Genomic DNA, 22,500 nt, shown 5'->3' with positions numbered 1-22,500 from the left:
TGTGTGTGCGTGTACATGTGTGTGTTTTTGTTTGAAAGTGGCCGGAAGTATTGGACCCACACAGGAACTTATCACACCTCTGCAAGAAGCACACACTAGCGCGCCGCACACTCAAACTAAATCCAGACATGCTGCTGAAAAAACATATTAATAATTCCACATTAATTTCTTATTTTTCACACCGACAAACTGAGCGGTCTGAGAAAACTCTCGTTAGTAGATAAATCTAAAACTGTTGGCCTCAGCTTTTGGAGTGGAGAGGAGAATTTGAGCTCTATGAAAACATCTAAATATCCTGTGGTCAGGATTGTTAACGGTAAGCAGTCAAAAAGCCAGCTTTCTGTAGACCCCCCGCCCCCCCCCCACGCCAACCCTCTCTGTGGTTTCTCATTTTTAATACCAGTGTACATGAGTAGAAATCCTTCTTTTATTCTCCGAAGTGTTCTGGCTGACATCTCGGTGCACCGATGCAGCAGCGGCTGTTGACTTGTTGTAGAACAGAAGCAGAAAGATGAATGAAGGTCAGCGTTGCGTCGGCTGAATTAAACCAGTACGAGTTGGAACCACATGTAAAGGATGACTCTCCAGAGGTTAACCGCGCCTTCCTTATTCCACCTGAAGTTCACTGCCGTTCATCAACCATAAAGGAAGTCAAGAAGAGGCGGTTGCTGTCTTGTGTCGTTTCAGGGGGTTTGAATGAACAAATATTTGAACAAAACCCAAAACCACTTTTCTTTTCTTTACTTTAAACTAAAAATGGTGTGCTTGCCTTTTTCTCTTATTTCCCTGAACTCTCTTTGGATGGTTTTCTCACCTCTGGTGGCCCAAGATGTGTGTATGTCTGCGCATGCATGTGCGTGCCTGACAGAGTCAGGTTTCCAGTGTTAAGAGCTTAGTGCTGCTTTTCTAAAGGGTCTTTTTTAGAGTGAGAGGGGCTTTTGACACCCTCCGTGTCTAAGAAGACCTGGGCATGAAAGAGCTGCACTCAGCTCTCACATGCACCCCTCATCCTCTCCCCTCCACCCCGTTCTTTCTCTCTCACACTGGACACACACACACACACACACACACACACACACTCTTGCACACTGTTGTACAGTTTCTGAATTTCTTTTATGCAAGACCTAATGCCACGAGATTCTTCCAAGGTCTAGCGAGAAGCGGGGGGCTCCCGTGGAAGTGTGTGTGTGTATGTGTGGACGGGTGTGAGCTGGCAGAGAAGTAAACTAATCACCTTGTTCAAATCCCTTTCGGAGAACTTAATCCTATTAAGTATAAGAATGTGTGAATGAGCAAAGATGGAGCTGGAAAGAGTCGGAAAGGAAAAGGTGGTGTGGGGGGGACACAAGGAGACTAAGTGATAAAAAAAAAAAAGGGACAGGTCTGGCAGAGGTGTGTATATGATAGGATGGTGACTGAGCAAAACAAAAATGACACTACAGTTGTGCATGTGTGTGTGTGTGTGTGTGTGTGTGGATCCTGCAGTTAATTCAAGCAGCGGCGCCATTAGTGGATCCCCAAAGATCACACTTCTGTAAGCAATTACAAAGAGAAAGACTCCCAAAGAAAAGGGAAGGAGGAGAGGAGGTTTTCCAAAGACAATGCTGAGGAGTGAGAACACTGGGTCGGGACTGGCACTTGGGAATTTAGTGCAATGTGTGTGCGCATGCATGCATGTGTGTGTGTATGTGTGTGTGTGAAGATGAAGGTGAATTATGAGCTCTGCAGGTTAAATTATAGGTGCACCTAAGAGATCATGGGTGGCAACATTTTAAAACAGACCATGTACTACGTGATAAAAGCGATTCTTGCTTTGTTTTGCTTTAAGGCTTGTTATGCAGAATCACACACACCCTCCCACACACACACACAGAGCCTCCTACTTCAGTTGTTCTCTTCTAAACTAATATTGACTTTGCTTTTGAGTGACAGATCTGCAGTCTCCCTCTCTCGGTCTCGCTCCCCATCTCATTGTCTGTTTCCCTTATTCACCATCACGCCTCGCACACATACTTTAAATGCCAGGTAACACGGTTGCTATGGTTACTGGACCTGGGTGGACACCTAGGGGACATTTTGACTTGACAGAGTGGATGTCCCCTGTGTGTTTTTGTTAGTGAGTGTGTTTTTTCTGGTGGCTTGGAAGTCTGTGCGTTTTGCCTTCACGAGTTTTTAACATTACAAAGTGTTCAGTTGTCAAACTAAGTCTGAGTTTCCAAGTGTTCTCCTTAATAACAGCACACACAGCCAAGACGATTGTTAGAGGAAAAAAAGCTTGATTTTGACCATCGATTTCCAACGTAAATGGCTCTTTTCATTCAGTGAGCGATGGCTTTGTGGTGAAAGCCAGTCGTAAGCGATTAGCAAACTCATAACGTGGGCATTTTCTTGTTGAGGATTAAAGGACAAAACGTTTTGAACACACATTTCTTATCTCATCTACAACAAAAGATTAACTGGTTAAAAAACAAAGCTAAGAAAATAAAGATCACATGCTCTGGTACGTGTGTGTGTGTATGGGTAAAAGCAGACTGATTACACTGCTCTGCAGCCCAGGAACAGATTAGTCAGCTGTCTGAGACCATGACATCATCAGAAATGTTTACATATATAATTATAGACAAGTGAGAAATACATCTGTTGCACACACACACACACACACACACACACACACACACACACACACACACACACACACACACACACACACACACACACACACACAGAGGGGAAACAGACAGTGACTTGCAGTAATACTGTAATTGCATATGAGGAGAGTTGGGAAGCACGTAGTAATAGGGACCATCTGATGATGATGATGATGATGATGTTTAGATTTAGAGCCACCCCAACAGAAAGTTCCATCACACTGTGCACCTGTGCTTTTCCAGCTAAAGCATTAAAAGACAACAATGTCTAAGCATTAAACTATTTTAATTTCAGAAAATTGAAGGGAGTGATGTCAAAAGTCTCCGATGGATCAGTCACGTCTCAGCTGGACGTGTTTAAAATCACATATTCTTTTTGCAGATGAGAATAAAATCATGCAGGCGTTTACTAATCTCAAGAGTCCACATGCTCATCACTCTTTAATTTTATATGCAAACCCTCTTCATGAGACTCTAAAACAAGCAACACACAAGTCATTTGGGTTCTGTGACAGTCTGCACTGTTTGTGCATCACCTTGAGCATCCTATGTTGTTCCATACTTCTCAAACAGAGCAGTGTTAAAGGGGCTACAAAGAAATGGATGAAGACTCACAAAGGAATTCAAATCTACCTCAACGATGCAAGCAGGTCAACTTGGAGAGCTCAAACTGTCATTTGTTGTAGGTAAAGCGATCCAGACCTGCACAACAAGTTAAAGGGCTGAACTGTAGAATATCTTGGAGTTCAAACAATTTGATCTCTTGCCAAGTAACAAACTGAAAAACTAGCATTGATACTGCACCTGCAGACACTCTTTACAAAGATAGAAAAATCTCCATGATTAGTTCTGTTCTTAATAATAAAGTTTGTTTACCATTTTGGCGTAACGGTGCTGGTCAGACGCAGAGGAAGTGTTGTTAATTTCATTAAGATTTTCCCGTTCATGTTTTCAGCATGGAAAAACTAAATGTAACAAGAAAACGCTCCATTCATTTATTCATTCATTCATTTTCTATGCCGCTTCGTCCAATTAAGCATTTCATGCATGAATTAGTAAGTACAGTATTTTACCTCTACAGACACATGCAATGACATTTTTTGTTTATTAATGTTATTTAAAACTTATAATTTATGATTTATTTGAAGGTATTCTATAAAATATTTATAAAATAATATACAATCATAATTATATCATGTACATCTTGCATAGATTATGGCTTTAGCATTTTCTTTTCCTATTTATTACAAAGGCAAACTTGTGTAATTACACTAAGTTCAATTATATCATATATTTATTTATTCTCCAGTGAGTGGAAACATATTGGATGACTCACTGACATCCATTGAAGTGGTATATTTACTAAAATACCATCCTCATTCATGAATATGCAAGAAAAAAGCTTGTAAATAGGTGTCCACTGCAGGGCCACTACGCATGAAAGGGTTAAGGGTCGCGGGGAAGCAGGAGCCGATCCCAGCACTCACCAGGAGAGAGGCAGGGTCCACCCTGGACACGTCCAACCTGCCATTATTGAACATAAAACTTCCTTCCTGATCTTCCTCACACCTCCCATTCTCTTTCTGGTGTTTCCTTCTTTCTCCTCTTTTTTTTGTCTCTTCCACTTTCTTTGCCTTTCCCTCACACATCCTCTCCACCCTCCACCGCCCTCCTCTGCCCTGCTCCCTGTGTAATGAGTCTAATCCATCAGCCAGACAGTATTAATCGTATTCCGATAGCAGTGTGTTCACTTGCTGCTCGCCGCTGTCTCTGTCTCTACGAGTCAATAACCCCAGCTCTAACACCTACACACTGCCTATGATGGATTGGGTGTGTGAGTGTATTTCTGCACATGTGTGTGTGTGTGTGTGTGTGTGTGTGTGTGTGTGTGTGTGTCTGTGTGTGAATTTTAAAACCAGCTCAGCACTATGATCAAAATTTATTGCAGTCTTTGTCTAGAAGGGTTTCCAAAACACACACAAATGTAGACACACACCGCAGCTAAAATGACCACTACTCCACATGTTGCCAGACCACTTGGTCGCCACAAACTCTTGGTGAGTGACATCATATCCTTTTCCTGTTTGCCTCTCACATTGCCGTACAATAATAAACACAAAAGATAAATAGAATGTGACAGCATGTAAATGTGCGTCTGGGTAAGTGTGGCCTGCTTATCCGTTGCCAGGTCCGAAAGTTTTTTTACCCACGTCTTTGACCCGATCTGCCACAAACTCCATGCCCCAATAGGCTGAGGCAGCAAATAGCCTCCTCCCTTCATGTCTGCTTCTTTTCCATTTAAAACCCAAACGTCTCACTAAAATAAAAAATAAAAAAGTCCTTCCAACGGATAATGTATCAATCTGGCGCCCAACTATCCTTTGTGATTGTCAGAAGTAGCTTTTTCATCTATTTTTCTCCCCCATAATTCGCTCCATCCATCAATCACTGCACTATTCTCCTGATCGCTCAATCATTGCATCACTCTTTTCATGCATCATTCATTCATTCTTGCTATTCATCTGTCATCCTGCAATCTTGCTCAGTTTGACGACCAGAAGCATTGCCTTTAAAACATTGAAATGTGAGGGAAGAGCTGTGAGAGAGAGCGTGTCAAGCCCCACTCGTATATGCATCAGATAGACTTGATTCAGTTCTTTGTGCCTCAACACACACACACACACACACACACACACACACACACGCACACACACACACACACACACACACACACACACACACACACACAAACACACACACACACACAAAGCAGACATTAGAATAACAATGAAAACAGAGGTAAATTTAAACTTATAGCAATATTTATATTGTCATTAATAGACAAACTGGGAAGTGACAGTCTGATGTTGGGATGTGTGTGTTTGTTGGACGGATAAGCAAAATAAGACACGCTTTCCTTTTAATTTGATATATACTGAAATATCTAAATTACCAAGTTGTCTGTACTACTGCAGTCACATTAAGGAAGACACACACACACACACACACACACACACACACACACACACACACACACACACACACACACACACACACACACACACACACACACACTCACACACACACACATTTGCAACATGTCAAATCTGTCATATGACTGGTTTTCAGAGAAAAACCAATTGACTACACTATTAGATCAACTTGATTTTGTACACGTTACTCTTCTTTGGTTTCTTTTCCATAACTGTTACGGCTGCCCCCAATTGCACATCAACCCATTTTTCATTCAGCCTGGAAACCATCATCTGGCCTCCCCTTGACTGGGATTGGTTCCTCCACGTCACCTGGTCTCATCGACATCTCTGCTCCAATGAGGATTCGACACCTCTCCGATCCAGGATAAAAGAGCGCCAAGTTCTTCATTCAGTGGCAGCTGTGTGGTGGCTACAGCTTGCCCTCTCTGAGACTGGTTTATTTTGGTGGTTGGTTTTGAAGAGCCTTTAAGGCCTAGTCTGTAGTTTTGTTGGCTTTTGTGTAGCCTTGGATCTTTGCTGTTTGTTTTGATTGTTTAATGGCCTGGGTTAAAGGTGCTTGATTGTGTTTGTGTAAAATTACTCGGTTCTAGTATTTTGTTGCACTGCTCTTCCAATTGGGCATGTATTGAATCCTTTTTATTTTTCTGTGGGACAATAAAGTTTCCCAATACCCTTTTCAGTCTGGCACATTTGTTTTATGTTGTGGCTCTTACCCCTAGACCGCTGGGTGCAGTCTAGGGGTAAGAGCAAAGCAGTGGTGAAATCGTTGCGTTCTGTCTTATCTGTGTGCAGGTGTTTCATGTGAGAAAGTTTTTACATTGTAAATTTTATTGTATGCATTGTCTGCTGTTTTACTGTCACAACCTGCATGCTTCTGCCCTCTTGGCCAGCTCTCCCTTGGAAAATAAATCTTTATTCTCAGTGTAACAAAGCTGGTTTAAATAAAGGCTAAAAAAAGAAAAGAAACTATTTTATTCTTTCAGAAACAAATTTTTTTACCCAGCAGTAGCTTTATGTTGGCACTATAAAATACAATAAAGATATTATTCAATTCAAGATATAAACAAGAATGATAAAGTCGTTTCATTTCTCTCTTGGTCAGTAAAATGAGCAAGTATGGGTTTCATAAATACGTATTATACCGAGTCTAAACACAATCGCATCTAAATGTAAATGGTCTCGTAGCTTAGAATGAGTTATATATAAATCCATAGGCAGCGGCGCATCCAACAGCACGCTGCCATGTTGCATCACCGTCTGAATATGGTAGCTGAAAGGGGACAAACTTGGTAGTCTTACACATTTTACCTGTGAATTGAGTGGTGTCAGGGAGGAGAAACAAGCAAAGACCACAGAGCATGTGGCGTTAAAGACAGACAACAGGACTTTTGCCATGTTCCTCATCACTCGCCCCAATCAACAACTAATTTTTGGCATCCTACCTGTTAGCTTTTTCAAGACGGCAAAAGACGATCTTACGATGACTTTTGTTTTGTTCCTCTCTCTCTTTTAATTTTGTTGCATTTCTCTGCTGACTCAGCAACGTTGCGTGCTCAAAACAGCCAGCGTGTTTTCTAGTGTGAAGCGAAACTCTGGGGCAATGTCATGTCACGTTTCAGGTGAAAAAAAAGTTGTATCGTGGGTTTCTTGGCTTTGGGACGCTGCTGGGCAGCAGTGGCTCCAGAAATACACAATAGATGTCACTGTGTCATCAAATAAGTCTGGAACACAGAGTTTTAAGGTCAGAAAGTTACGTAGTGCATCTTTAAAAGAGGCTACATAGAAAAAGGTAAAGAAATCTAACCCCAATGAAATGAAAGATACCATTTATTTCACTTTATAATAGTTACCTCTTTACTGTTTAGTTCATTAGAATAAGTCAGAAGCCACTCAGAAATATTCCTAAGACTAACGGCTCAACAAGCTTCAACATATGGAAAAGTTATGGAAAATATTTTCAGCTGCAGCCTGCATGTTTTACCCAACCACAGCGTGCTTGACATGCTAATATGGACTCCTGTTGAAATACAATAAAGAAAACTGAGATTCTACACACTCTCCAAGACTTTAGCTCACTATATGTACCTCCGTGATCTTTTAATTCACACTATTGCCTGTTGTGTGAGGATCATTAAGCTACGTCTGACTGACTGAATGCTCTTGGTTTAATGTTTCAGTGTAGCTGTCAATGTCATGCATCTCAGGCCATAAAAGGGCTGTAGAATATAAAAGCATAAAACATGTTCTTTTTTTTTTTATATATCTGTGTGTGTGTGTGTGTGTGTGTGTGTGTGTGTGTGTGTGTATAGAGGAAGGATAACGACAGTGGTGATGATGTACTCACCCTGGTGTCATTATTCACAGTTTACAAACCATGACAAGATAGACAGGGGCAATCACACACAAACACACACTCTTAATTCAGAAACACTGTGGTTTTGTCTTTCCCTTCTCGTGTTTAGTCAGCAGCTCAGAGTGACATGTTGGCGAGGACTCTTCATGCATGCATGTAGGCACACACACACACACGAACGCTGCTTCCACATGATAAAAAAGTTTGACTGAAATGGTGACAGAAAGTTGGTCTTTGGAAAATATCACATGAACTTTATATCAGTGTGTGAGGATTTTTATTTAGAGCAGGGGTGGACAAGTTCGGTCTTTGATATCTACCCCCCTGAAAGTTTTAGATGCAACTCGTTTCCAACGCACCTGAATCAAATGTCTCGTTGATGACATGTAGACGAGGAAAATCTGCCGTTTGATTCAAGTGTCTTGGACAAAGGTTGCATCTAAAAGCTGCAGGATGGGAGATCTCCAGGACAAAACTTGGACAGCCCTGATTTAGAGCATGTCAGTCATATTATGTATATTTATTGATGAAAGAAAACATTAAAGAAATGTTATTATAATCTGTTGAGTGTTTTCTTGATTGATAGATTGTTTAATGTATTAAAAGTCAGATCTATGCTCACAGTCTCAAAACTGCCAAATAAACGACGGTATATGTGAAAACTTACTGGCCAGTTTGGCTAGTATAGAATGAAGCAAATCTTTTTTGTTATTTGTCATTGATCTACTACTTTTCCCATGAACATTATTGCATGATGCATCATGCATTCATTGGTTGCACTCTTCCATATAGTGTACATGGTGTAATTTACCGGCAACAGCATGAAGAAAAGAGGGTCGGAAGGAGAAAATGTTGCAGATGAAAGCTACTGAGATGTGGCATGCGGGTATGCTAAGCTAAGAGACATAAAAACATCATGCTTGTGTCAATTTAATGACAACATATTAAAGTTGATTGTATAGAGTGGACAGTTCAGTTAGGATTATTCCTTTTTTATTATTTGATAAAACTTTAAAAATCAGAAAACTTTGTAGAGTCAAATTTCTTCTTGTTATGTAAGCAACGTTATGATAAAAATTAAGTTCATTTGCTGCTTGATCAATGCTGCTTTTCTTCCATTTTCATGAGAAAGATGTTATCAAAAACAGAAACATGTAGCATGAAATTAATTATTAAAATTTTTTATTTGAATTTCCCTTTGGGGATTAATAAAGTATTAATAAAATAAAGAATGATTAATAAAGTATTTTTCATTTTCATTCATTTCATTTCATTTTTTCCCAGTTTATTTTCCCCAAAACAAAATTCAACAAGTGGAAATTCTGAGTGGCGGCTAACTTTACTTCTCAGCCACACTGACTGACGATCAAAAAAGTTCACTTAGAGTCCTGCTTGTGTACTCACATTACTTAAAAAAACTTGGAAAATTAGCTGAAACTGTTAAATTATTTCCATGTTTGGTAGTTGTTGCTTACTTACACAATTTTAGTCATCCATTGATCTCTTGGAGGAAGTGAAACATGATCTTTTTCCAATGTTTTACACATCGTCGCTGTCTGATGAAAACCACGTATGTCCACTTTTGATGTTTTTGACGTTCTATACTATATGGCATGTTCACATTATTCCCTATCAACTCACACTTTATTAACCAGTGGAAGAAAAAGCCTCCCCAGCTATCCACCAAAAAAAAAGGAAGTACACTTTACATCAAGCAGTTAAAGTAATGATAAGGGATTTTTCATAATAAATAACCAAGTCACCCTGCTACCTTTGGGCTAAACCGTAAAAAAAACAAAACAAAAAAAACAGTGAAATAACCAAGTCAAACACATGTGCATGTCAGTATTAAATGCAGGAGTTACATTGATTTCAATATAAATGACAAAAGAAAAACCTTAGATTCACATAATATGTTTTACTTCAAATTTGCTGTTCAATAGCCTGATAATATTAGTGTGACCTAAAAAGAGACTGCAGGCTGGCACAACGGGACGTTGTTGGAAGACATAAAACAAAAACCCCACGTATGTCCACTATAGATCATAACAAAGTACGCGAGTCCATTTTAAAAGTATTTAAACACGTGACAAATACATTTGCAAACAGGGTTTTATTCCGTGTCCTAAAATGATCTGTTGACACAAACATGGGTTTACTTTGTTGGTTAGTTTGTAAAAAACAAAAAAGTTTTTCATGCTCCTGTAAAAAAACAAATCTTGGACAAACGCTCTTTTCATCGGACAGCGATGACATCATATCTGTCATTATCAATAACCTTCACACATAAATAAAGTCTAGAGGAGTCTCTTTACATGATGCTGTACCTCAGGTTACAACATGTACAGCATGAAGCACTTTACAGGCAGATAATGAAGCTGCATGGTGGAGCTTCGGTGGTATAGTTAGAGACGAGACAGATCCAATTCCTCCCTTCAGGCACTATCGCCGTGTGTGTCACTATGTTTGTGCGCTGTGTGTATGTTAGAGACAGAAAGTGTTTCCTCCCCCGAGGCCTCTCACTTAAACTCTGTGTGAAAATGAACCTCTTGTCAATCGGCTACTTGAGGCTGTTTAGGGAAATGAGGGATTCATCCGTCAGCCGCTCGGCTGTGGGAGGGCGACGAGGCTGCGGCAGTTCACAGTCTCTGACCCAACACCTGCGCGTTGCTTTTAGACCACAGACAGAGAGAAGAAGAAGGGGAGGGCACCAGAGGAGAAGACAAAAACGATGGAAGAACAACATTTGTGGCCATCAGAAAGAAATCCAAGAGCTGTTCAGGTTTTTTTTTTTTTTTTAAAGAACAAGCTGGCAGAAAGGCATAGTTTCTGCTTTTCTTTTATCACTACTCCACCTCCTTCTTTCTAGTTTGATCCAAATCTATTCAAGATGCCTCCAGAACACTCCCACCTCCCCACTTCATGTCCCCCTCCCCTCTGTTTGCCAGCGCCTGGCAATCGCTGGCGAGCTGAAATATTCCTCTTCAAATAGTTTCTCTCCGTCAATGTTGTCTTTCTTTCTTTCACCGCCGTAGAGGCTTGGGTCACACACACTTGTCACTCTGGACCAGCTGTCATGCACCATCTGTCCACTGTCCACTGAGCACACACACCCTTTCACAAACACACACACACACACACACACACACACACACACACACACACACACACACACACACACTCCACAGCCCTGGCACTAAGATGTGGCAGTTACTGGCAAAGACTCACTGCCCACAGATAATTTATGTTTATTAATCTGTGTCAAAATAAATACAATGTCTGAGGATGACAGGAGGAAGTCAAAGAGCGAGAGAGAGAGAGAGAGAGAGAGAGAGAGAGCGAGCGAATGACCCCCGAACAAAAGCTGGGGTCCACTGTCACATGACCGGCACTAAATATAAGACAAAGTCATGTATAATTCAGACTAGCTGAGCTAGCTTGTGATTGGTTGTTGGGACACTTTATGCATTTGTGCTACATCTTACCTAGACACCATATGTGTTGGAGTGGGCAGCCCTGTTTGTGTGTGTGTGTGTGTGTGTGTGTGTGTGTGTGTGTCTTGCATTCCTTTGAGCAGTGGGTTGGAAAGACTGGCCATGAAGGCAAACAGTGCTGGCAATTAAGTCTCCTGGACACCAGCCAGACAACACACATGCATGAACATCCAAATGCACATGTGCTTACATGTAAATTTCAACCATAATGACAATAATTTGAATGATAAATACATGACTCACCAAATTTGGATTTGACTAAAAAAAAAAAGGAGGTTATCTGAAAACATGTTACTAAACTTCCACAAATTCTTGGTTGGATTTTTTTAACATTGATTATCTAAAACATGATTCTGTTTAGACGAACAGCAAGACATGTATATGTGTGGTTATATTTAGTGCTGGGTAGTCTTTCTGTGGGTTAATTATCAGAAAAAAGAACAAATTAGGAGGAATGATTTGAAGTTCTACAAAATGTATCTGAAAGCTTCAGTTCCTCTACAAGTTGAATATTATAAACTATCGCTACATCCACTACTCCTTCCCATCAACACATGAAAACACCATCTTTCATAACATGCTGCGTGTGTAATATCCTGTCAGCTTGCTGTGTATACTTTTAATGCTGTCATAATTTATACTAACATATACACACATGATATGCTCTTAGTATTGTTTCCTTTTTTTTTTTTTATTTCTGTGATGTTTGCTATTTATCTTCATTTCTGCGTATTTGAGCGACAGAATATTTTAGCCAAATGAAAACCTGTTTGGGTATAAACAGTTTTAGAAGCAAAATTAGCATTTTTGTTTGTTGTAGACACAAATCCAAGTATTTCTATTCTATTCTATTCTATTCTATTCTATTCTATTCTGTCTACAGTCATTTAGCAGATGCTTTTATCCAAAGTGACTTATATGTAAACAAAATTACCCATAGTAACCAACCTAACATGCATGTGTTGTGGGTGGGAAGCTGCAGTACCCAAATAAAACTCACACATACTCGGGAAGAACGTACAAACTCCAAAAGCCACTGGTGAAAGCTCTCCTAAGCCGGGGCTCAAACCAACAACCTTCTTGCTGTGAGGCTGCAGTGCTAACTACTATGCTCCTCTTTCCAAAGTTAAAATTCCTGTTGGAAAATATCAAACAAATAATTCCCTTTCAAAATTTGACCATAATTTACTTATTTTCCCACAAACACAGTTCATCCATTTGCTAGTCTGAGTAGCTGAACTCTCAGACTAACTAGCTTCCTTATCAAGGTTAAAATAAAGCAAACAGTTCAACAGACTTGTTTGTTAATTTGTGTCGCTGAGAAGTAGAAAAAAATATATAATAGCAATCCTAATCAGATCGCATTTTATCTGCTCCAGTAGCTTAAAGACAGAGAGCAGCTGCGTCTCTCATGGCGCATGTTGCTGTAAATGTATGTCAATAAAGACAGGAGGTGCAGTCACAACAAAAAACATGGTCAGAAACCACCGAATGTTAAGTAACTAATTAGCAATTTTATCTGTGTGTATCTAAAGGGTTAAGTTCAGGTTTTTATACCTTTTTAAACCCTTCAACCCCAATGTTTTTAAAAGGAAACCCTTTAAAACCCTTTCAAAAAAGGAAAAATAATGAAAAATAAGTATTTCCCCCATGTGGTCATGATTATTATATATACTAAACTATAATTTTCCGATCCTCGTTCAACAAGAAATTACACAAGCCTGGAAAATTGTTCTATTAACCTGAAATGTCCTCATCCAAAAACATTATATGTTGTTGTGCTACAGGAGTCTCTGTTGGTACCAGACAAGTTTGGCCCTCACATTGTTTAATCATACATTCTGACCAACCGGGGCCAGTTCAGATCAGCTCATTGGGTTTCCGCTGAGCAAGTTCAGACACTTCAGCTCACAGAATGCAGCTGAGTCCAGACCTGACTGATGCTGCTGTTCCATTTACTGACCACAGCACAACACCAGCATTTTGGTTTGAAACATGAGCTGCCTTGTTACAACGTCCGAGAAGAGCGACCAAAAAGTCCCAAAAAACCAAACCAACTTAAACAGACTAATACTCAGGATGGAGCGCGTGCTGCGTAGAAAACAACATCAGCTTACTTTTTAAAGCCTACTGCTGTTCACTAAATTAGATTACCAGGGTCTGCGTTTGTGTGTGTGTGTGTGTGTGTGTGTGTGTGTGTGTGTGTGTGTGTGTGTGTGTGTGTGTGTGTGTGTGTGTGGGTGCAACAGGGGTGTCATATTGGTTGGTAATGCATTCAACAGCTGTGACACACATGTCCACCCACACTTCCATATACACACACACATACTAACACACTTGCATGTGCATAAACTGATTAGCATTTCAGAATACCAAACTGTAGCCCTGACCTCGCAGCGGCTGACTGACACAGCGACTGTTTTTAAATGCAAAAGTATGTGTGTGCATGCGTGCACGTGCAAGTGCGAATGCAACAGTGCACACGCCTATAACATAGCATTTGCTGTGTGTGTGTGTGTGTGTGTGTGTGTGTGTGTGTTGGTAATGGAAGAAGTGGACTGATGTAATGAGGCTGTAATAAGGCAGAAGCTTAATCCTGCTGATGACAGACAAGGACCTCTCATCCCCCAACCTCGTTGCCCCCCCTCCCCCCGCTCTCATACTGTACACTTTACACTTTTATTTTTCCCCTCATACTAAAAGCCTCTCTTCCACTTGATCCCCTTGCTTCTTCTTCTTCCTCTCTTCTTTATTCCTCGTTGCAAACATTTTCCTTCTGTCAATAATCCCCGCTTTTCTTCCTCTTCCCACACTTAATTTTCACTTTTTCTCTCCACTCCCTTTGCTTCCCTTTATTTTTGTTTCCCCTTCGTGTTTCCTTTGCATTTTCACAGCTGTCTTCTTTCTCCCCTCTTTTACTTTCTCATCGCCATATACGATTTTTAACCTCCTCTAAATGCTATCCATCCATCATTTTCTGTTCTTCAAACTACCTCTTCCCTCTTCCTCTTCGTCCTGGGCACCTTCCACTTCTTTTAATCTCATTCTCTTTGTTTCTCAGTTAAAAAAAAGTTTAAATAACAAAGATTTCTTCATTTTGACAAAGCTAATTGAACTCAAAGAGCGCTTTTCTTTGGCACACGTTGGAATATGTGAACCAGCGCTGACATTCTCTTTCTTTTTCCTGGGATTGTGGGGTCCAGGCCCCTTTATACCCCCCCTGTTTTACACCAGTGCTCTCAGTGAATACCACAGAGGGCATGCATGCTTACTTTAAGTCTTCCACATTAAGCAGGGCAATAAAACACCTCCAAACACACACATGTACACAATCATGAAATAGTCTAGGAGGACAGGCTACTGTGGTTTCTTCCGAACAGTCTCAGTCTATTTCACACTCTGGACACACACATTTCCCACCAGAATTTATTGTTCTTAGGTGGCTGGGACAGGGTACATACAAACTCTCTCACAAAAATACAAGCAAAGAGAAACAAATTATAGTCATTTCCTGCATGGTTTTGGTTTCGTCAGAGAATATTTTCTGTCTGTCTAATATTTTGCACTATTTATACAAGAACTGTTACTACAAAATCAAACAAGAAGAAATGAGAAGAATGCCCTTTTTTTTTTTTGGTTTGGCACACTTAGTAATGTTTTTGTGTGTTCTTTCTTTCTTTGTTTCTTATTTATTTGTTTTTTATTCATTGAAAACAAAGATGGATGCCTCAAGTAGTTCTGAAACAAATACCAGTTGGGGTTATCCCATGTTAAAGCGCATTTAAAATGTTAAAATCTTGTGAATGCCACCAGCCTTGAAAGACAAATAAATCTCACATGTCTGAACTGATGGCAGCCTGTGTCTTCCTATAGGTTCTGGTATTGCAGTTTCACAATGAAACTGTCTTAACCACACATTCATAAATGTTTCATTGAACAGTCAGGGACTTTATTTACCATCTTTTCTAATAAAGTGCAGGTATTCCAAACTTTACATGCAAAGGAAAAAGTTGAACTTTCATTACAGAACTTTTGAATCTTTCTGTTTCCTTCCCATGAAAAACCATTTAAAAAAAAAAAAAAAAAAAAAACGTAAAAAAAAAAAACAACCCAGCAAAAATCCAATAAATCTGAATTCATGTTGCTGGTTGATTAACATATTTTAACCAGTCACTGCCACATACTTGCTTTCCCATATGAGCACAGCAACCTAAAAAGTTCTAGTTTGAATGCATATTTGTCTATTAAACATCCTGCCCGACAGGGAGCGACGCTCCAGCAGCAGCCACGGTGGTTTGCATGGAAACAAACCCTGATAGAAAATACAACCCATCATACAGGCTAACAGAGAACCTAACTGGCAGGTCATATGCAGAAAATACAGAACAGTGGTGAAAAACAACGAACCAATCGGTCACTTGTACAAGTATTCACAAGAACAGTCACAAATCCGTGGAAAATAATTTCAAAGAAAATAGTTCTCCTTTAACCACGCTGGTTTTTCCTCATTGTGTCCGTCGTGGTGAGGCTGGTGGTAGCGGACAAGAGAGGTCGGCGTTGTGAAATTGTTTATTGTCTTGAGGGGCCCTGGGGAGGCCATAGAGAAGTCTCTGGAGCTGCCCAACTAGAAAGAGAGCACTCTAAATACTGACAGGCAGCACTTGAGACAGACTCGAGAGTGCAGGGGTCCTACTGAGCTATTGTCACCCACCATGCAGGTTAACAAGACACTGCACCAGCCTTTAACCTCTGTCTTTCGCTCTGCCCTCTTTTTTTAAGCCTCACTCTCACACAAGCCCTTCACATACATGCTCCTCCTCCTCCATAACTTCTTATTTATTTAAAAATGCCCGTTTTGTCTTCCCCTTTCTTCCATCTTCCCTTTTGAAGATAAAGGACAGAAGCCAGAGCAGTAAACAAGAAAACTACTTTCTTGAAAGGAAGTGAAGCAATGATTTCTCACCTCCTGTAATGACTTTATTCCCTCTACACGCTTCTTTCCTCTAAAACCTTTCTGTTCCTTTTTATTATGCTCATCACCCATTTGCATCTCTCAGTCCCTGTTCTTCATTTCTTTGTTCTGCTCTCACTTTCCTTCACGTTCACTGCCTCTCTGGTGTATACAACCATTCATAACTCTAGGTTATCATTTCAGCCTGCTTTCAATTCAAGCCTTTATAGAATGACAGCAGAAACGAGGCAGCGCCCCGGGTGAACGTATACTATCTCACATGCACATAAATCCACACACGCATACACAAATGAATGCATGGATCACCCACCAGTAAACATGTCTGACATATTATCAATTACTTTCTTTTAGATAAAAACATAAACATCGTGTTCTGCTCGGTTTGATGTGTATAAGCTAAGTGTGAGAAACCAGTAATTACACAAACACAGCAATCAAGGGAGGGAAATCCCTGATTGCTGAGTTTATTATTCAGGGTTGACTCCATACAAATGAGAGGTTTTCCCTTTATAACTTTCTTTTTTCTTTCTTTTTTTTATTTGTTCCTGTGTTCAGTGTCTCTTTTCTTTGTGTCTCCTCTTCCATTCACTTCATTTTCGCCCGTCTGTCTGTCGGTCACGCCCGACTGCCATTCTGTCATCAGTGTCTTTTGCTCTTTCTCTAAAAGCTCTTAGCTTCCCTCAGGGCTCAACTTATAACATTACAGTACACCTCAAATCTCTTTCTCTGCTTTTTTTTCTCTCTCTCTCTCTCTCTCACGTATACACACACACATGCACACACACCTACACACACACACTAATGGAAGAAAGGTTTACAATAGCTGCACTAAGTGAACACAGAGCCTCTGGACACAGAAAAAGGGAGCATCCTCCAGAGCCTTTTGGGTGTCTCTTGCACACACACAGATGTGTTTGGAATAAACTCTGTAAACACATATCTGTGCATTAGGGTGGAGAATCATTGGCAAAGGGGCATTATTTTTGGTACAAGACACTGCCTGCTTTCTGTTTGTAGCGTAAGTGGTATTGAGAAAATGCTTTCGAGCAAGCTTTGGTTATATGCGTGTAAAAATGTTGCGTGGAAAGCAGAAGACCTCTTACACATTGCTTGAAACATGACCTTAAAAACCACTGACTATGGTCTGATGAAAACTGTGGATTCCAGCTGAAAAAAAAATATAAAAAAAACACCAAATGAAACCTCACCAATCCCAACCTTTCAGAATCCAACATGGTTGCATAAAGAAACAGTTCTAAACTGTATCTGCATTAAATATGTTGCACACATGATATTGTCTTCCCTCTATCAGTGATCACTTTTCTTGAAAAAAAAAAAGGTAAAAAAAAAACAAACAAAACTATCAGCCAGTCAGCAAAAACAACAATGAGCAAATCCTGGATTTCATAACCTTGACTTGGAGCGAGATCAACTCAGGGGCGATACCATTCCCGGGTCAAAGTCCTGACCTCTGGAACGAATGAATCAATCCGCTACTTCTCTTTTCTTTTATGCACATCTTAATGACAGCTATCACTTCCCACAGGGACAATAAATAACTAAAAATGGGATTAACATAAGCCAAAGCATGTTTATATAGACCAGAGGTGTCCAACTCTGGTCCTCAAGAGTCACAATCCTGCTGGTTTTCCATGTATCTCCATTCTAACACACCTGACTCAAATGAATCAGTCACAGTACAGAACTTCATTGGCTGTTGGATCCAATTAAAGTGAGTCAGGTGTGTCAGAAAAGGATCCATTGGCCCTCAAAGACCGACTTTGGACACAGACTTTGTAACAATGATCTCAAACTCTAGTCCTTAAGGGCCACTTTCCTGTAGCTTTCAGATGCTGCCCTGTTCAACATTTATTCATTCATTCATTCATTATCCTAACCGCTTAATCCGATTAAGGGTTGTGGGGAAGATGGAGCCTATCCCAGCAGTCTTTGGGCGAAAGGCAGGGTACACCCTGGACAGCTCGCCAGTCCATCGCAGGGCCACACTAAGACAAACAACCACTCACACTCACGCCTATGGGCAATTTAGAATAACCCATTAATCTGACATGCATGTCTTTGGATGGTGGGAGGAAGCCGGAGTACCCAGAGAGAATCCATGCATACATGAGGAGAACATGCAAACTCCACACAGAAAGGCCACTGTCCAAGCCTCGCCCCAGACGATGATTGAACCATCGACCTTCTTGCTGTGGGGCCTTAATTTTAATAAAGTTTTAGTAAAGCGTGTTAAAGCTGGGAAACATCTCAAACCTGCATGACCGTGGCCTTCTACTGGAGTTTGAGATCCCTGCTCTATTTCAACTCAGGATTATTTGATTCAGCTTTTTAAGCTATATCTGCATTTAAATAATCACTGGCATAAAAATCATGCAACTTAGTTCATATATCCTTTATCTTTCGATGCAGCTACAGTACAACTACAAGTTATGCATCCCGGATATAGTTAGGATTAACACTTGATCCTCTTGGCCAGATGAATAAACTGAATAAACTTATTTTAGAACAAGCTTAAATGTGTTGGCAGATACATCAATCTTGGTTCTTTTTGCCCCTTATTTTGTTTAATATTAATGGATCCCAGGAAGGCGGGCTAAAATGAATCCTAATAAAGCAGAAGGCTCACGCACCCACCAACAATGCAAGCACAAACTGTCAAACTGTCAGCACAGAAAGCAAAAACAGAGATATGTACCCATTCTCATTCAAAACCAGTCTCAATCAAGCAAAGAACAAAATGCTTTCTCCGCACTGCAGCACACAGCATACTGTGTATGCATGAGACGTTGAGCATCTGTGTGTGAGTATGTGTGCCTAAAATGTATAATAGCTAACTGTATCACACCTTAACCACAGGGAAACACCCAAAGCACATTTCAATTACTTTTGCCCTTGTGGTGTCTGCGTGTGTGTGTGACTGTGTGTGTGTGCGTGCATGTGTACATGCATGCATAAGCGTGGCAGGGCGTTAGGAACTGCTCTATTGATGAGAGAATGAAGTCATTTTTCAATGTGGGGTTAAGCGCTGCATTATTGCCGCCTCATTTGGCTCCTGTGGGCCACCATAGCCCTCCTGTCTGGTTTCCATGGCACAGAGAGAGAACAGAGAGGGGAATGTCCCTGCTTACCAGACTGCAAGTTCATCCATCAGCTCACACACAGACACACACAGACACACACACACACAGACACACACACACACACACACACACACACACACACACACACACTGTCACGCACACATACACACTTTATGGAGCAGGCTTATCCCACTCACAGTCAACTTTCCCACAAAGTTGCAACAAATCAAGAGCAGCAGTGCTAAGTCTCCCAAAGCCAGCCAATATCATATTATGCACCAGTTGTGTTTGGGGATACAAAGCTACTCAGGGTGGTGTGCTGCTGTAAAACCAGTTTTTAAAATAAGACATTTCTGGTTTGATTCAGAGTCCACAGGGGCTCACTTGTAAACTAAGAAAATCTTAAAGAGTCACCAAAGCGACTGAAAGGAAATTACCTAATTTGTCAGTAGTCTGTGTTTACTTCTGGGCGGAGCCTTGTTCTGTACTGAACAACGTCGGCATGTAATTGACAGACACTGTTGGAATTGTTTGGGGTAATGGGATGGGACGAGTGGGCTTAATGTGCACATGCACCTTTGTGTGTGTTTGAGGGGTGGCCCTATGTTGGTGATTTCAGCAAGCTCTGAATATGAGCAAACCATGTCAGTTCACAGAGCAATTCATCTGGTGTTCTCGTACAGTGGAGACAGCGCAGCCACACTGTAAAGACAGTGAGATGGATGAACTGTCCTCTTTCCTTTATGTAAACTCTGCCTTTTTTTTCATCCTTAACAAAGTTCAGCAAAAACGTCGCACAAGCTGGCTCCTTCTTTGTCATCCCCTCTTTCTTTTAATACCTTTGAGGTCAAATCTCTCTTTGGTTTACTGTAAACATCCTCATGTATCACTGTCATATCAGAACATTCATCTTCTATAGAGTGGTGGGTATCCCTGCAGTGCATTATTCTCTCTCATTCAGGCACTCATGCTGAGCACAGAGTGCAGGACACACACACACACACACACACACACACACACACACACACACACACACACACACACACACACACACACACACACACATACACAAGGATATATGCATTTGTGTACATGTGCATGCCAATATGCCACACACACACATACACATCAGCAACCTGTTTTACTTCAGTCCCGATGACTTTTTTTTATTTTCTGCAAGCCATTTATCATGGGGGACAAAATTTAAAAGGAAAATTCAACTGCACACACACACACACACACACACACACACACACACACACACACACACACACACACACACACACAAGCTGCTACACAATGTGCCAGAAGAGTGGATATATCGCTGAAGTCTGGCAGCACTATGACACACTGTGTAGCTGCCATTTTTCAAGAGTTAACATTGTAGTAAAACTATGTATTTTTAAGCCAAACCAAAACCTTTTCAAAATACTTACCAAGTACTTTTAGAGTCTAATTCAGAAAACATTGTAACCACTTTGGACAGTAACTCTTACCAACAGTAACCGTCCAACAGCTTTCCTCTACATCAGGGGTGTCCAAAGTCGGTCCTCGAGGGCCGCTGTCCTGCAGGTTTCCCATGTATTCCTGTTCCAACACATCTAGCTTCCACTAAATGGATTAAACAGCCAATGACGTGCACAACTGATTAAGCTCTACTACTAATTAATTTGAATCAGGTGTGTCTGAGCAGGGATACATAGAAAACCTGCAGGATTCTGGCCCTCGAGGACCGGAGCTGGACACCTCTGCTCTACATACTCTACTTCAGGCATGCCAAGCTCCGGTCCTCGAGAGACACAATCCTGCAGGTTTTCCAGGAATCCTTGTTCAAATGAGCCAAACTAATCAGTCATTGTGCAGAACTTGGTTGTTGGATCTATTTAAGGAAGCTAGGTGTGTTAGAACAGGGTTACATCAAAAACCTGCAGGACAGCGGCCCTTGAGGACTAACTTTGGGCACCCCTGCTCGATACAGACTGCGATACCTGTTAATTGCACCTCCATCCAATTTATAACATTCCTCTGAGCTGAAACCAGAGGACAACTTCAGCACATCTAAGAATTACTAATGGCTAAGCAGCTGTATTTTAAATTGAAGTTCCACCCTAAAAAGCTCCTAAACAACCTGAGAGTTACACCTTTTGCTGTGTTAGCACACAATCTAACAATACTGAACAAGTTTCTGATGTTAAAAAAAACTGACATTTATTATGGACATTCCTGGGTTCGTTATTCTCTTGCAGCATCTGCAGACTGAGAAACTGCAGATTACAATTTTGTGTTATCTCCTGAAATGTCATGGGATAGCTGCGTTTTGCTTTACAGGAACATGGGAGATGCTAGCAACTGGATATCAACACATTGATTATTTTAGATATGCACTATGGCTGATTTAGCAAGGAAACTCAAGAGGACATTTTTGGAGAAAGCAAGGAAAAGAAAACAAGAAAGTGACAAAAGCCAACATATGACTGACTTTGAGAGGCTAGACAGTCATCTTATAGGACAGATGCCAAATAAACGTTAAGAGGTTAAAAAATTTGGTATTATTTAAAGATTTTAAAGAAGGACTACAAAACTTTAGCAGATTTTCCAAGTGACATGCCCAGTCACAACAGCCAATACAGCAACCATCTTGCATCCTAACTGTACTCTGAGAGAGCTCAGAATACACGTAAACTGAGGGTACATTCACATCAGGATAGTCCAACTGACTTGGTCGGGGGGGTGTATCCATGCAGACCGAAATTGTGTTTACGCTGCATTTTGGTCAAACGTGCCAAACCTTTAAAACCATATATCTCCATTTCCACCAAAGGTGACACTGCACTAGTATTGAGCAAAAGAGAGAACACGACCCGTGTGAATACGAAAACTCTGTTACGAGTTGAACATGGAGCATGAATTTATTGCTGTTTTTTTTATTTTTTTAA

General features: G+C 40.7%; 1 protein-coding gene across 3 annotated transcripts in view; it reads right to left on the bottom strand.

The window, feature by feature from the left end:
• slit2 (slit homolog 2) overlaps positions 1-22,500 on the bottom strand; it is a gene marked incomplete at its 5' end in the record, with an annotated part of 119,636 nt that overhangs the window by 55,209 nt on the left and 41,927 nt on the right. The gene's annotated exons all lie outside the window — the stretch shown is intronic.

Source organism: Telmatherina bonti (genome assembly GCF_933228915.1).
Source record: "Telmatherina bonti genome assembly, chromosome: 3".
NCBI lineage: Eukaryota > Metazoa > Chordata > Actinopteri > Atheriniformes > Telmatherinidae > Telmatherina > Telmatherina bonti.
The sequence above is the reverse complement of the archived record's forward strand: the minus strand, read 5'-3'. Positions and strand labels throughout refer to the sequence as shown.